Consider the following 13,457-nt stretch of genomic DNA (forward strand, 5'->3'; position numbering starts at 1 on the left):
GCACGTTATGTTTCTTCCTCAATAGTTTCTAAAATCTATTCAAGGAAAAACTCCGTTTGGGCCCTCGATGGCCCGGGTCGATTTCGGAAAAATCTAGTTGGAATCGAAGAAGATTGGAAAACTCCCACTCGAGTCAAGGCCCATGAAGAGCCCGAGTCAAACCAAAAGAACCAAGTCAAACTTGGTCAAATACACATGGGCCACTCTCGGATAAGCCCAATTTGGCCCATGGACAAGGTTGGGTATCTCTCGGACTAAGGGACAGCATGTTCATAACATGTTGTGACCCTCGGCCCAAACGCGTCCTGGTGCAATAGATGCGTCTAGGACGCGTCTTACGCGTCTCAATACCATGAGATGCATCCCTGATGCGTCTCAGACGCGTCTCGATGGATACAGACGCGTCCCTGACGCGTCTTAATGGATTGGACGCGTTTCGATGCCTAGGACGCGTCTAGGACGCGTCCGACCATCTCTATGTGGAGTTTATCTCGAACTACTTGGTCCGAGATATTCGAGATGAGCCAGACGCGTCCTAGACGCGTCTGGACTCTTGAGTCCATGCCTCGCTCCTAGACCGAGACAGACTGGGATTCCTAGTAGCGTCCTAGACGTGTTGGGATTCCCAGACGCGTCTAGGACTGGTATTTCCGAGATGCGAGCATCTCGGACTCCCAGTCCGAGAATCCCGTGCTACTCGGGATTTCCCGTGACGTGCTATCACGGTCCGACGCGTCTGGGCGCGTCCTGGCCGGACAGCACATGCAGTTTCCAAAAAAGTTGAAAACTGCCATTCCCGGGTCCTTCTTCATCCAAGCTGATGTTTTTAGGTTTATTATCAACAAAAACTGCTATTTTTGTGATATTCAACCCAAAAAACTAGTGATTTTGAAACTTGTTTTTCAAAATCTATGATCCGTTAGATCCGTCTTCGAAAACCTTTTTCAAAAACATTAAAATCTAACAATTCTACGCGTTGAAACTCTTTCAAATACGTGTTTTGATTACATATAAATCTAATTTTAACTAACCAAAACGTGTTCGAATCTCTATTCAAACTAATCAAGAACATGTCCGAATCTTATTCAAACTATTCAAAAACGTGTCTGAATCTATATTCAAACTAATCTATATAATAAATCAAGTATAAGTCTAATTCATGCTAGCCAAAACTAGTTACATGCAAACGGCTCGTGATGCCACTGTTGCGTTTTGTACGTATCTAATGCATAATAATCATCTAACTAGTGTTGTAAGAGGAATCTCAAACATCATATGTTTTACTCTAATTAACCAGGATCATATGCATGAACTAGAAACTGAAAGAAGAATACGTGGATTCGCTTTCCCCCGAACTAGATTCCATTAACTTTATCCCGAAGTAGATGAGGGTTCCAATTGTCGCTCCTCTACTTGAGACACCTGAGTAAATAACTTGATCTCCCTTCTTTGTTGTCCTCTAGAACTCCATTGAAGGTTGGGAAGAAGAACTATTCTTATTTTGACTCCATAGATAGATTGGTAGCTTTTTCTCTAAAACACTCTCTCTCCATTATCTGTATATTGTGAGAGAGATGAAGTTTTCTCTTGAGAAAAATCCACACATTTTCTGTTCTCATAACTGGTCCTTATATAGGCATTACCTAAGTAGAGTCCTACTAAAATAAGGAATCCTAAAAAGTCCCTCAGAAAAGATAAGCACAAGAAGAGTTTTTATTCTTCTGGGATTTCCTAATTAGGATAAACCCTTATTAGGGTTTCCCCTTTAGTGTGGCCGGCCATAACAGCCCCTTATGGGCTGTTTTGGCCGGCCCACTTATCTTATATGGCCGGCCAGGGGAATCCCTCAAAGGGATTCCTTTCCTGGCCCATAAAGTGTGCTTCTTCGCCTTTTCGGACTTCTCTTTCAAGCCCGATTCTTTTCTATCTCTTAAGCACTTTCAGACTAGATCATATCCATCTATAGGCAAGCTCCCACGAGTCAATTCTCTCCGACCAAGCTACCACTCTTTGGTGTAACCCGTTGTAGGATCCGGTCTATGTTAGCCGCGGATTACCGAAGTGGTCCGACGATCGTAAGCGGCTTTTAGCTAAGCATTATGATTCCTAATTGGACCGGACTAGATGATCTTCCTGATAAAGTCATCGTCATCCTAACTGAAAAATTGTATGCATTTCCATCTTGGTCGAAGGACACTCCTTCGGAATGACATCTCCTTCAGACCGAAGGACTATATCCTTCAATTTGATCTTCTGATCACGCGTTTTCAGTGCTAGCCCTTTAGGTAACTGCGCGCGACAGTTTTTATCACCATTCATGGACGCGTGGTGTTTTGTGACTGAAAAGTTTATGTGTCTCCCTATGTTCCATTAATTCTTCCGGTAGTTTAATCTTTACTCGAGTCGTCGATGGTTCGATCGGGCAATGGAGGGGCCCTAGGGTGTTCTTGATACACGGTGATTAATGCTACGTGTCCACACTTCATTGGTTCCTTTGCGTCTGCGCGGATTCTATGCCTTCTTCTCGTGATTTGGGAAGTTCCTTATTCTTGAAATACCTCTTCTACTCAGTACACTTTCCCTTTCCTACAGATCCAGCTTTTATCTTCTTGCCTTGTTTCCTTCCTTTTCTTTATTCGTAGAAAATATGGATGCTCCTTCCTCTAATGCTGACCTTTTCAGCCAGATGCGTTACCCTAGCCGTATGACTCAAGAAGGCATTGACAGTCTTCGCGTCGAGCATATGATTCCGGCTACTGTCGAGCTCATTCTTCCATCTCTTGAACATCGCATCTGTTCCACCGATGACCGTAGTGTTGGTGTTTACGAAATGTTCTTTAATATGGGCTTGGTATTTCCTTTTCCGCCTTTCCTTGTGGAACTCATGAACTACTATGGGCTTCATCTGTTTCAATTGAGCCCTAATGCTGTGACGACTATCATGGCGTTCTATTTTTTCTGTCTTGAAAAGGGTGAAAAGGTTGGTCTCTATGCTTTTGATAAGATCTTTTCTCTTAAGTCCAGTGATCGTTGCTGGTACTACTTCTCTTATCGTTTTGGACCGTCCTTCTCTGCTCCTTCCATCCCCAAAGATTATAAGGAGAAGTTCATTTTTGTTCGTCCTGTTCTTGCTACCGAGGATTTCGGTTTTGCTGTTCGTGCTACCGGTTTTTCCGCTGATCGTCCCAAACTCATCTCTGACGTCGAGGATGCCAGATGTTAGGAAAACCTATCTGCTTTGGACAAGGGGAAAGAGGGGCTGATTCTTGAAAATCTTGCTAATCTTCGCACCTTCCATCAAACCCAAGTGGTTCCCTCTCTTCCAAGTATGTCAATTAACCTTTTGCCATATTGTTTTAATCTGTTGTCTCTTTTTCTTATAAAAATGGTTCTTTCCGGAATTTCTTTTTGTTTCCAATGTTCTTGAAGAAAAGGTTTAGGACTGACGACCCACCATCTTCCTCTGCTTCCAAGAAGTCTCGTACTAAGTCGATAGCTGGTCGAAGTTCCACCGGTATTATCATTCGCGAACTTGGTAGCCTAGCTAGTCCTCTGGCTCCTTCATCCTCCTCGACGCGCCCACTTGGTACTGTTGCTTCTCGAACCATGGCTGGGATCCATTCCTCCGCTGAAAAGGGGAAAGCTCTGCCCGTCCTGGGTTTGTTGGCAAAGATGGCTTGTTGGCCTAAAGGTCTTCCTCGTTTCGTGGTTTCCTTGATTAACGGTCTTGATCACTATTTTCAGGGCGAGGTACTGTGTTTTTTCCTCCTTAGCTTGTGCCTCTGACTCATTATTTATCGACTAGTTACCTTTTTTCTTTCCCTTTTAGGGCTTTCGAGCCAGCCAGAATCTTGCGTCTTACCTGAGCAAAATCGAGCGTCTGGAAGCTCAGTTTTCCCAGGCTGAAAGAGAAGCCCTGTCATTTAAGGCTGAAGCCGAAATTTTGATCAATGATTTGAAAATTTCTGCCATCGACCGAGACTCCTAGAAGCTAGCAGCGGACCACTATCTCAGGCTGGCGCTGACCTTCAATCCTCCCAGTTTGCTACTCGCATTTCTGCTCTGGAGAAGCAACTCGAGGCCCTCAAGGAAAAGAGACTGCCCTGGAATTTCGGAGGTAGAAGGACAAGGCTGCCCTTAAAGATTCTCGTCGTAACACTTTTGAGCTTGCTGAGTTGAACGGGGCAAAGGTGGTGGCAACCTTCAAATGTGGAGACAAATTTTCGGCCATCATGAGGAAGCAACGCAAGTTTGGGTTCCAAGTTGCTTGGGAGGCAGCTCGGTGTTTTTATGTTCCCAAAGTCTCTATCCCTTTGCGGCATATCGACAAAGACACGGTGGCCATGTTCGTTAATGCTGTGACCGCTGATTGAGGCTCCAGAGAGGACTTCCCCTTTAGCAATGATGAGTGGGATAGCGAGGCAGCTGCTTCTGTAGTTCCGGTGGACGATGTGTCTGATGAAGGCTCTACTTACTCTATCCCTCAGCCAAATCTTGATGATCTTCCCGACCTTCCTCCTTCTGAAGAAGAGCTTTAGTTTGTTTTGTTCCCTGTCCTTATTTCCGTACTTTAGAGCTTTTGATTGTTCATGTTTGGATCTTATTTGGGTGTTGATTCTGCTTTTGTTTTTATTTGTTCATGTGCCCCCTTCGTTTACTGCTGCACAAGAGATCTCACCGAACTGATATTAGTGTATCCTAGGCTTACTAATGCAATTCTCCTATCTTACTACGCTTGCTCCGAATGATCGTTCCTGCACAAAAAAAAAAGTTAGACCTACTCTAGCATGACCTGATTGACTAGTTCCTTCTGCAAAATGAAGCCCAAATTAGTCCTGCACAATTGTTTTCGAATTATTTTCATATCTGAATTTTGCCTCTGGTTATGGCCTTAGCTACCAGGGCTGCTTCGTCAGCTTGAGAACGACTAATGTTTCTAGGACTCCTACTTAAGCCCCTGGTCGTTGCTTGGGCAACCGGGGTTATTTTCGTCGGCTTGAGCTAAACTAGTTTCGTTAGGATTTCTCCTTGAGGCCTCTGGTCGTAGCTTGGGCTACCAGAGCTACATATTTTCGTCGGCTTGAGCACGACTAGTTTAGCTAGGACTTCTCCTTGAGGCCTCTGGTCGTGGCTTGGGCTACCAGAGCTGCTTATTTTCTGATGTGAAATCCTGTCAACCTAAATAATAGGCTAACTAGACCAAATTAAAACTCGCAAGTACACGAACCGTATGTGAATATGGTATGTATTACGAAGTCGATCCCACAAGGATTTGTTTGGAATTAAACCTAAACCTAAAATTAACTAATAAACTAGGAAAGTGGACAATTGCTTTTAGAGAAGATATTTAGAAAACTAAAAATTGGAGAATATGGAAAACAATATAAGGTAGCAAACAAAATAAAGTTGTGAGGAAAAACTATGAGATGGTAAATCTAGGATATTGGAATTCAACACTAACAATATTTTCGTATCTAATATCTAATTGAAATTATTATCCCTCTTTGATAACTCAAAAATTGTTAGAAATCAATCTTCAATTTTCGGAAGATGAAACAATAAAAGACCCTTCTCAATTAACTAAACCCATAACCCACTTCACTTAAAATATCATGCAATTAAGAACCAAGTTATTAGTTTCATAGGCTAACCGAAGTACGATTAATTGTTAAACATTAAGGCACATTAAAAGTGTAACATCCCAAGCTTTCATATAATAGGAATGGAATAATAAGGTTCGATGAAGGACTATTAAGGCAATTGGGACGGGTTATAATAGGACTAAACTTGCACTCAGGTTAGAATCAGGGGGCTTTTTGCAATCAGACCAAAGTTAGGGACTAAACTGGGATTTCACCCGGTTAAAGGAATAAACCAAACCAGACTTGGTCGTTTGTGGGTTTGGGTGAAGAGAGTCTAGGTTAGGTAAGAAAAATCGATGGAAGAGAAGATTTGGGGTGCAATTCAAAGGGGAATACTTGATTTTGTCGAATTCAAGCACGAAGAGATGATTTAAGCATGGTTACATGGAATTTGGGTAAGAGATTTACTGTTTCTCTCTCTAGAACTCATTGTTTCTATGGTTTGAGTTTTAATTGAGTTTCAATTCGAATTTGTAGGAAATATGAAAGGAATTGATGAACATAGGAAGAAAACAAAACAAGAACATCCAAATTAAGGTAAAGATATATTTTTGATGATTCAATTATTTTGCTCTTATATTATAGGGTTTATAAGTCTGGAAATTGGGGATTTATATAGTTTGATGTAATTCTAGGGTTTCTATAATTGGAATATAAGTGAATGTGTTATTTGAGTAATGCTAGAGTTGTTAAGTGGGGTTAGACTATTTACCGAACGGCGATTTCAGAGGACTGCGTAATGCAGTCTGTGGCGATGCATTTCTGTGTCTTTCGAGTATCCGGATGAAGTTTTACAGCAGAGATAAGTTGTAGCTTGAGATGTAAGCTTTCCGAATTGATATGGTATGACCGAAACCGATCAGAGTTAAAATAGGAATGAAGCTGAGACGTGATAGTCACTCGGGTTCTTCCGATGTTAATGCGAGTCAAGTCTCCTTTGTTCTTTCTTTCCTTATGATTCTTTCGGATTTATCTATGTTATTTTAATATTCTTCTCGAAGAATCTAAGGTTTATCTTTGTCTAGGGTGTCAGAAGGAAAGCCGAAATGAGTTGGGGGCGAGATGCTCGAAACAAAGCGGATGAGGACGGAGTCCTGAATCGCTAGGTAGGGGATACCTCTTGTTTTCTTTTATACTATTGTCTAGATTCATGCTAGAAGTGGAGATATGCATGCATCATTATGTGTAGATGGTAGGTGATTATATATGCATGATTTATACCGTTGATTTCAATGAGGTTTACAACGTGGATTATGCCTATTTCGGTAATTGTTTTACGATGAAGCTTGTATTGTTTATTAGGATTATCGATGAGTTGTTTTGATGAGTTTTACTCGTAAATGACTTTCAAAGTGATAGTTTTGAACTGCTTTGTGATAATCGATGTTTTGAAAACATAAAGATTTCGTATGTTGTATATGATTGGTGAAGTGGACTGAGACGAGTCATGAGGGTCTTGGCAGTTGTAGTGCTCCACTATCTGGCCAGGATTCTCGTTTGGGTTGGACTCTCGGGGCTCAAGGATTTGCTACCCTTGACCGCTCGATTGGACTGTAAGCCTGTTTGTTCTTACCCTCGGGGCTCAGAGGTTGTACACCTCTGACCGCCCGACTGGTTTGGTGATTGGGATCCCTTTGCACGTTTGTTATGACTCTTGGTTGCGCCACTTCTGTGTGTGATAAGATAAATAATGTTTTAAAAAGCCTATCTCAGTCGAGGGTGTAATGGGCGAGTTCCAAATCTGTTGAGATTGTGGGTGAAGGACGTTTTCACAAGAAAAGATTATGATTTCAGTTGTTGACACAATAAATACTTTTCCAAAACCAAAGAAATAGTTGCATGCTAGGGTACCGATGAGAATATGCTTTTAGTCCCAACACGAATACGGGAGGGACGGTCTGACTATTCGACTTCGGTGAAGATAAAATGTATCTAGTTAAGCTAGGTCTATATATTTATCACGAGGTGAGCTTTTCAATGACTGTGGTGTCGCCTAGTGGGTGAGGGGCTTACCTACCTAGGGGTAAGCCACTTTCTCGAGAGAACTTGAGTACCTTGGTTAGTGCCGGTATGGGACGGTACTAGCCAAAGTACTATAGAGTTCTCTGGGTAACTCTCTGTTGATTGAGGAGCATACCATGGGTGCTGTTATATGTTAGAGTAGGATTGATATATATTTATACGGGTGCATGTTTTATTGCGAAAATGGTTTTATCGTCGTTTTGTTTTGGGACTCCTCTACCAGTTCACTTTGGTTTTGATTTATCTTCGAAGTTATACTTTTATAAACTGAACACCTTATAATGTAAATATATATGTATCACATAGATTGTGCAGGGATGTAAGGTTGTGTGCAGGTTGAGTCAACCTAGTGTTGGTGGTTTAGCTTGGAACCAGAGTTTTTAGTTGAGTTATGTCTTATTTTTAGCTTCCGTTGTGTATGTGTATGCGAATGTATGGTTTGCATGACAGGTTACAGGTACGACCGGTTCGATTTACAGAGGAGGTGCTGCCGGATTTTTGGCTCGTCTGTGAATTGCCGGGGCGTGGTCGTGCCTAGTTATGGGGCACGGGGCGTCACAAAAAGAGATAATAAAATAAATATGATACTAGCATTCAAACACTCTTGTTAGGGCTTCATCTTCGGTCCTAGTGGAAGAGTTAGAAACTCATGAATATTAAATACATGGTTCGATAATAATAGCCAAGTAAAAGAGAAGAGAGGAAAAGATAAAACCCAATTGATATTTGATGAAGCCTGTTACTCCCGTCTTTCTCCAAAACTTGTTTGCAATTGTAGCTCAAGAATCTCCCAAAAATAATACTCCAAAAGAAGCCGATGAGTCTCTTGTATTGCTCCTCTAAAATTGCACTCATTGTTGGTGGTTGGAGTTGTTCTTTACCATTAACTAGTGGTCTCCTTTTATAACTAGACAAAATTGATTTAATAGAAACTTCTTAAAAAAAATCTCTCAACGGCCTTCCTTCGTGAGCACCGCCTTCTAATTTTTTTTTTTTGGAAGTCGACTACGATCTACGTATGTCGTTACATTTGGCATTGATACACCAAAGATGTGATAAGCTCGATAACCGCCCACTCAAACTCTAACAAAACCGGGCCTATAGCCCAACTAGACAATGGCCTAAAGCCCAACTACATTATTTATACCCTAATAATCCCAATTCAAATAACCAAAGATTCCACCTTCTCTGAGATTCAAACCTGGGACCTTCAGGGCTTTCTGGAGTTTATATCAACACCTTGGAACCACTTCGGCTACCAACTGTTGACACCGCCTTCAATTTCAATTTGGGCAGTTTTGAATTAGAGGCGGTTTTCAATGTTCCGAGTAACATATGAGAAGTGCCAAAACTATTATAGTTTTATGCTATAGGCGCATAGGAAATTTAAACCATCAACTTGCTTCTTTCATCCGCAACTAACCTTTCAGGAAAAGGAGCTGGAACGGTACGGGTCCTCTCAGGTGAACTCTCGTCTATACACTTAAAAGGTGGCTCACTATCTATTAGATCCTTGGTGGGTGAGCTAGTAGTACTTTTACACTTTTCAGGTTCTTTCTCCTCATCACCTATAACTTTTCCATCCCTAAGTGTAAAGACCGCTTGTACTTGTTCTTTTGTCTCAGAAGAGTTAGGTTCAAACACTCCTTTTGGGTTTGGTTGAGGTTGGCTAGGGAATTTACCTGGCTCTCTCCCACTTAGTGTATTTGCTAATTGACCAATTTGTGCCTCTAACTTTAGAATGGACTGAGCTTGGGAGTTCATCATATGAGTCGTTATTTCTTGGAACCGAGCATTACTTTGGGCGGGTAAGGACAAAGATTCTTCTAAAGACAACAACTTTTGTTGAGCGCGAGGAGTTTGCACAATTGGTTCTTTAGGGAAACCGGGAGGATTAGGAATAGTCTCAGATTGAGTGATATGAGTTTGTCCATTGGACCATGAGAAATTAGGATGCTTTCTCCACCCTGGGTTGTAGGTGTCGGAGAATGGATCATACCTTTGTTTGTTCTCATACCTCAGATTCTGATAAAGGGCATTGGCTTGTTCATGTTCACTAAATAATAAGGTGCATCGACTACCCGTGTGGTTCGGATCTCCACAAACAGAACATGGATAACTAAGTTACTAGTTCATTTCCTACACTCATAACTGGTTTTATTGTATTTCTAGACTCTACAGAAGACTTTTGTTGACCCATTTCTACGGCCTCTAATCTTCTTGCTAATTCAGTGAAAGCTGGGTGGGATTCTATATGGTATATCCCTCCATTGTTAGCTACATTCCTCCTAGGTTCTTTAAAGAGTTCTCATTGGTGAGATTTCTCTGCTACATCGTAGATGTACTCCATTGCCTCTTCTGCTGTTTTATTCACGAATCCACCATTGCAGAATGACACAACCATGGTTTTCGTTTGATAATCTAGTCCATCATAGAGAATCCAGACTAATCTAATTTTCTCGAAACCGTGGTGAGGGCATTGTAAGAGGAGGTCATTAAACCTCTCTAGAAAAACTACTATGGGACTTTCAATCTTGGTGCACAAAACCTGCAAGATTTTGCCTAATGGTAGCGATTTTGTGTTTAGGAAAGAACTTTTGAAGAAAAGTTGTGGTTAACTCTTCTCAATGACTGATTGCCTCGGGTTGTAAGGCGTGCCACCAAGATTTAGCTTTGTCTTTTAAAGAGAAGGGAAACAACCTCAGTTTTAACTCATCCTTAGACATATCTCTATATTTCATAGTTGAACAAATTTCTTCAAATTCACTCATATGGTGATAGGGATTCTCATTTTCCGCACCACGAAATATAGGCAACATTTGGATCATACCGGGTTTTAGCTTAAAATGAGTTGTGGTGACAGGCAACTGAATACACGACGGACGACTAGTCCTTGTGGGGTACATGTAGTCTCAGAGTTAGTGGGGCAGTTTCAGTCCTATTTTGATTCATGTTCTCACCCATTTCTTCAACAAATTCACCTTCTCGATCTCTTCTAATGAAACGACCTAAGTGATCACGAGGTCTAGGTGGCATAAACTAACACGAACAGAGGAAACTACGAAGACCCTAAGAAGAAGGAAAATCACAATCAAGCTGACTCAACCATATCAATCCTAATACCAACCAAATGAGGGTAGTTAATTTCACCTAAAGTAATCTAGACAACTTCTACTTCTTATCAAAGCTTGAACTATGATTGTTATTAAGGTTACTCCGTCACAGTACAACGATCAAGCAATTCTCCAGCGTACAGCCAGCTATGAAAGTTGTGATAACTGTCCTCCTGGAAACGTTTCCTCTTCTCTTGGCGGCCGTGGAAAAGAATTATGTGCTTGGCTCCTTCCCTCTCCTTGGGAGTAATCAAAATAACAAGCGAGTTCGAGATTTGTTAAGAATTTCCTATAAGCTCGAACCCCTAAGGCCAATGTCTAAATCAATTTTTAAATTTAAGTGAGGTTTAGGATCACGTATAACGAGGAATGCTATGTGGGCAAGATATCGGTGATGAAATCCGACGCTTATTTTATAATGGGTTAAGTGCCTTACTAAAACGGCCAAACCACGCAATTCCTCAAGCAATTATGCACACAAAAGCAATCACAAAACCCACTTACAGGAGATTCATGGGTGATAGAAAAACTTACCTCCCGTTCTAGACGGGGGATGAATCGGTTGTAGTCGACTCGGTGTGACCATGGTGTGGTGATTGTTGAAATCGGATGCTCTACAATCGCCGTGACATCTACTATTAGGAGTGTTTACTCGTCCTTCGATTTGTCTATCCATGAAAGCCCCGAGAAAGGCTTGGGTAAGTTCTTCGAATGATTTTAGAGACCCGGGGACCAACGACTTATACCACGCCTGCGCCGGTCCTTTCAAGGTGGCGCGAAGACTGCACAACAGATGTCTTGATTAGTCGTGTAGAAGCTTAGTAACGCTACGTAGTTCTTGAGGAATCTCCATGGGTCCTCCTGTCCCTGGTACTGTTCTAGACTTGGAACCTTCAGACCCTCGGGGCTCCTGGATTCCAACATCTCCTGCTCAAGAGGGGGCTGATGAGTTTCCAATGCCACCTTCCTCATTATCGCATCGGTTGTGCGGAGGTCTTCTCACAACCGCGCGATCTTCCTTTCTTGTTCTTGGCGCTCAACTTTAAGTCGCTCAATAGCTGCTACGAAGACAGTCTGGTTAAGAGACATACTCTAGGCCTTGCCTGGTGTGTAGCCTTCTGACGAAATGTCAACCTGATGGACTTCGAAGAAGTAGTTAGTTCGAAAAAGTAATGAAAAGAGTCCGGGTTACCGAATTGACGATTTTGCTGGAGAGATCCCCTCCTTCTAGCGCTAAATGTTGATGTCAAAAAATGGCCTTTCGTTATATCAGCATGAAATAGGAAGTTGATGCATGACATCCTCCGTTATGGTGAATGTTCTGTTAAGTCAAGTCAGATTCAGCCGAGTGTTTTTGCCTCCAGTTCTGGTTATCTGCTCCTTCGCTCCTGCTCCTCGCTCCTTGCTCCTGCTCCTGCTCCTAGCTCCTTGCTCCTGCTTACTACTCCTGTTCGTCTGTTCCCAAAGGGGGAAAAACCTGCAAAGGGTTTGAAAACAGCTCCGACGCTCAAGACAGTCAGGGTGTTCTTTACAGTAAAAGAATGAATGTTGATCGATCCTTTTGGGGACGAGTTGTGAGAACTCAGAGTTTCTTGTGATCTTCTAGGGCTTAGAGATCGTGTCCTTTAAAGGACGATCTGGGGCCTTTTATAGGCTTAAGAGGCGGCGATGATTGTCGTGGAGGGAAGTCTTCCCTTTGTGTTTATCTCGTATCCAGGATAAATGAAAGTTTCTAAGTTCGAGGATCTTTCGTAGATATCCTGTCGATGTGATAGATCTTTGGGGATAAGTTTCCTCCCTTGGATGCGTGAAGTCCAAACTTGCTTAAACACTTAGAGATCCGTCTCATAGAATGGATAAGCTCTTTGTCCATAAGGATGCTATCAGAAATTTGTCGTTTAAGAACAAAAGCATTTTGAAATTCTGATATCCGAGTATCCAAAAATGGTCCTAATCTGTTTGTAAGAATATTGGTAATGATCTTGTATGTTACATTGAACAATGCGATCAGACGAAAATCTTATTCAACTACTGGATTATCTATCTTTGGGATTAATAAGATGAACGAGCGATTTACATTCTGCGGTATAGTACTCGAGTTAAAAAATGAGGTGATCAGCGTCACATCTTGACTAACAATATCCCAACATTTCTTGTAAAATATGGCTGGTAAATCGTCGGGACATGGTGACTTCAAGGATCCCATTTTAGTAATAACATTGTGTATTTCCTCTGTAGTTGGTTGGATCATAAGTCTATGACTATTCAACGTTTCCAATCCTTGTATTTCCTGTTGGATTTGGAGTTCTAACTGTAAAGATGTTGAAGTGGGCAATTGTTTTTGTACAACAAGAAGTCTATCTAACAAATATTTTAACTTCTTTTTTATGCTTCTAATGGTTTGTTTACTCCATGATGTTAAGGAATCATCGAGTTCTGACAAACAGGTCGGTAATGAAGAAAACCCACTCGTCCATGTCTCACGTGCTACATTATGAAAATTTGAGTGAGGTCACCATTGGGCTTCAAAATGAAATCTCTTAGAGATTCTTGGTTGAGGCGTATATGTTTTAAGAAGGATTGGTGCATGATCTGAATTGTATCTGGGGAGATGAAAAACACATGATGTAGGAAACATGGAGCACCAACCGATACTTGCTAATACCCGATTAAGTCTTTC

At 41.7% G+C, this 13,457-nt stretch overlaps 1 long non-coding RNA gene across 1 annotated transcript; it reads left to right on the forward strand.

The window, feature by feature from the left end:
* The first annotated feature begins 6,118 nt into the window (after positions 1–6,118).
* Positions 6,119–8,140, forward strand: LOC147548805 (uncharacterized). Its single transcript, XR_015238039.1, has 2 exons — positions 6,119–6,179; positions 6,668–8,140. It is a non-coding gene; the product is annotated as an uncharacterized LOC147548805 (long non-coding RNA).
* Positions 8,141–13,457: the final 5,317 nt, after the last annotated feature.

Source organism: Eschscholzia californica, unplaced genomic scaffold, assembly GCF_041429995.1.
Source record: "Eschscholzia californica isolate CP2 unplaced genomic scaffold, dmEscCali1.0.p SCAF_3, whole genome shotgun sequence".
Taxonomy (NCBI): domain Eukaryota; kingdom Viridiplantae; phylum Streptophyta; class Magnoliopsida; order Ranunculales; family Papaveraceae; genus Eschscholzia; species Eschscholzia californica.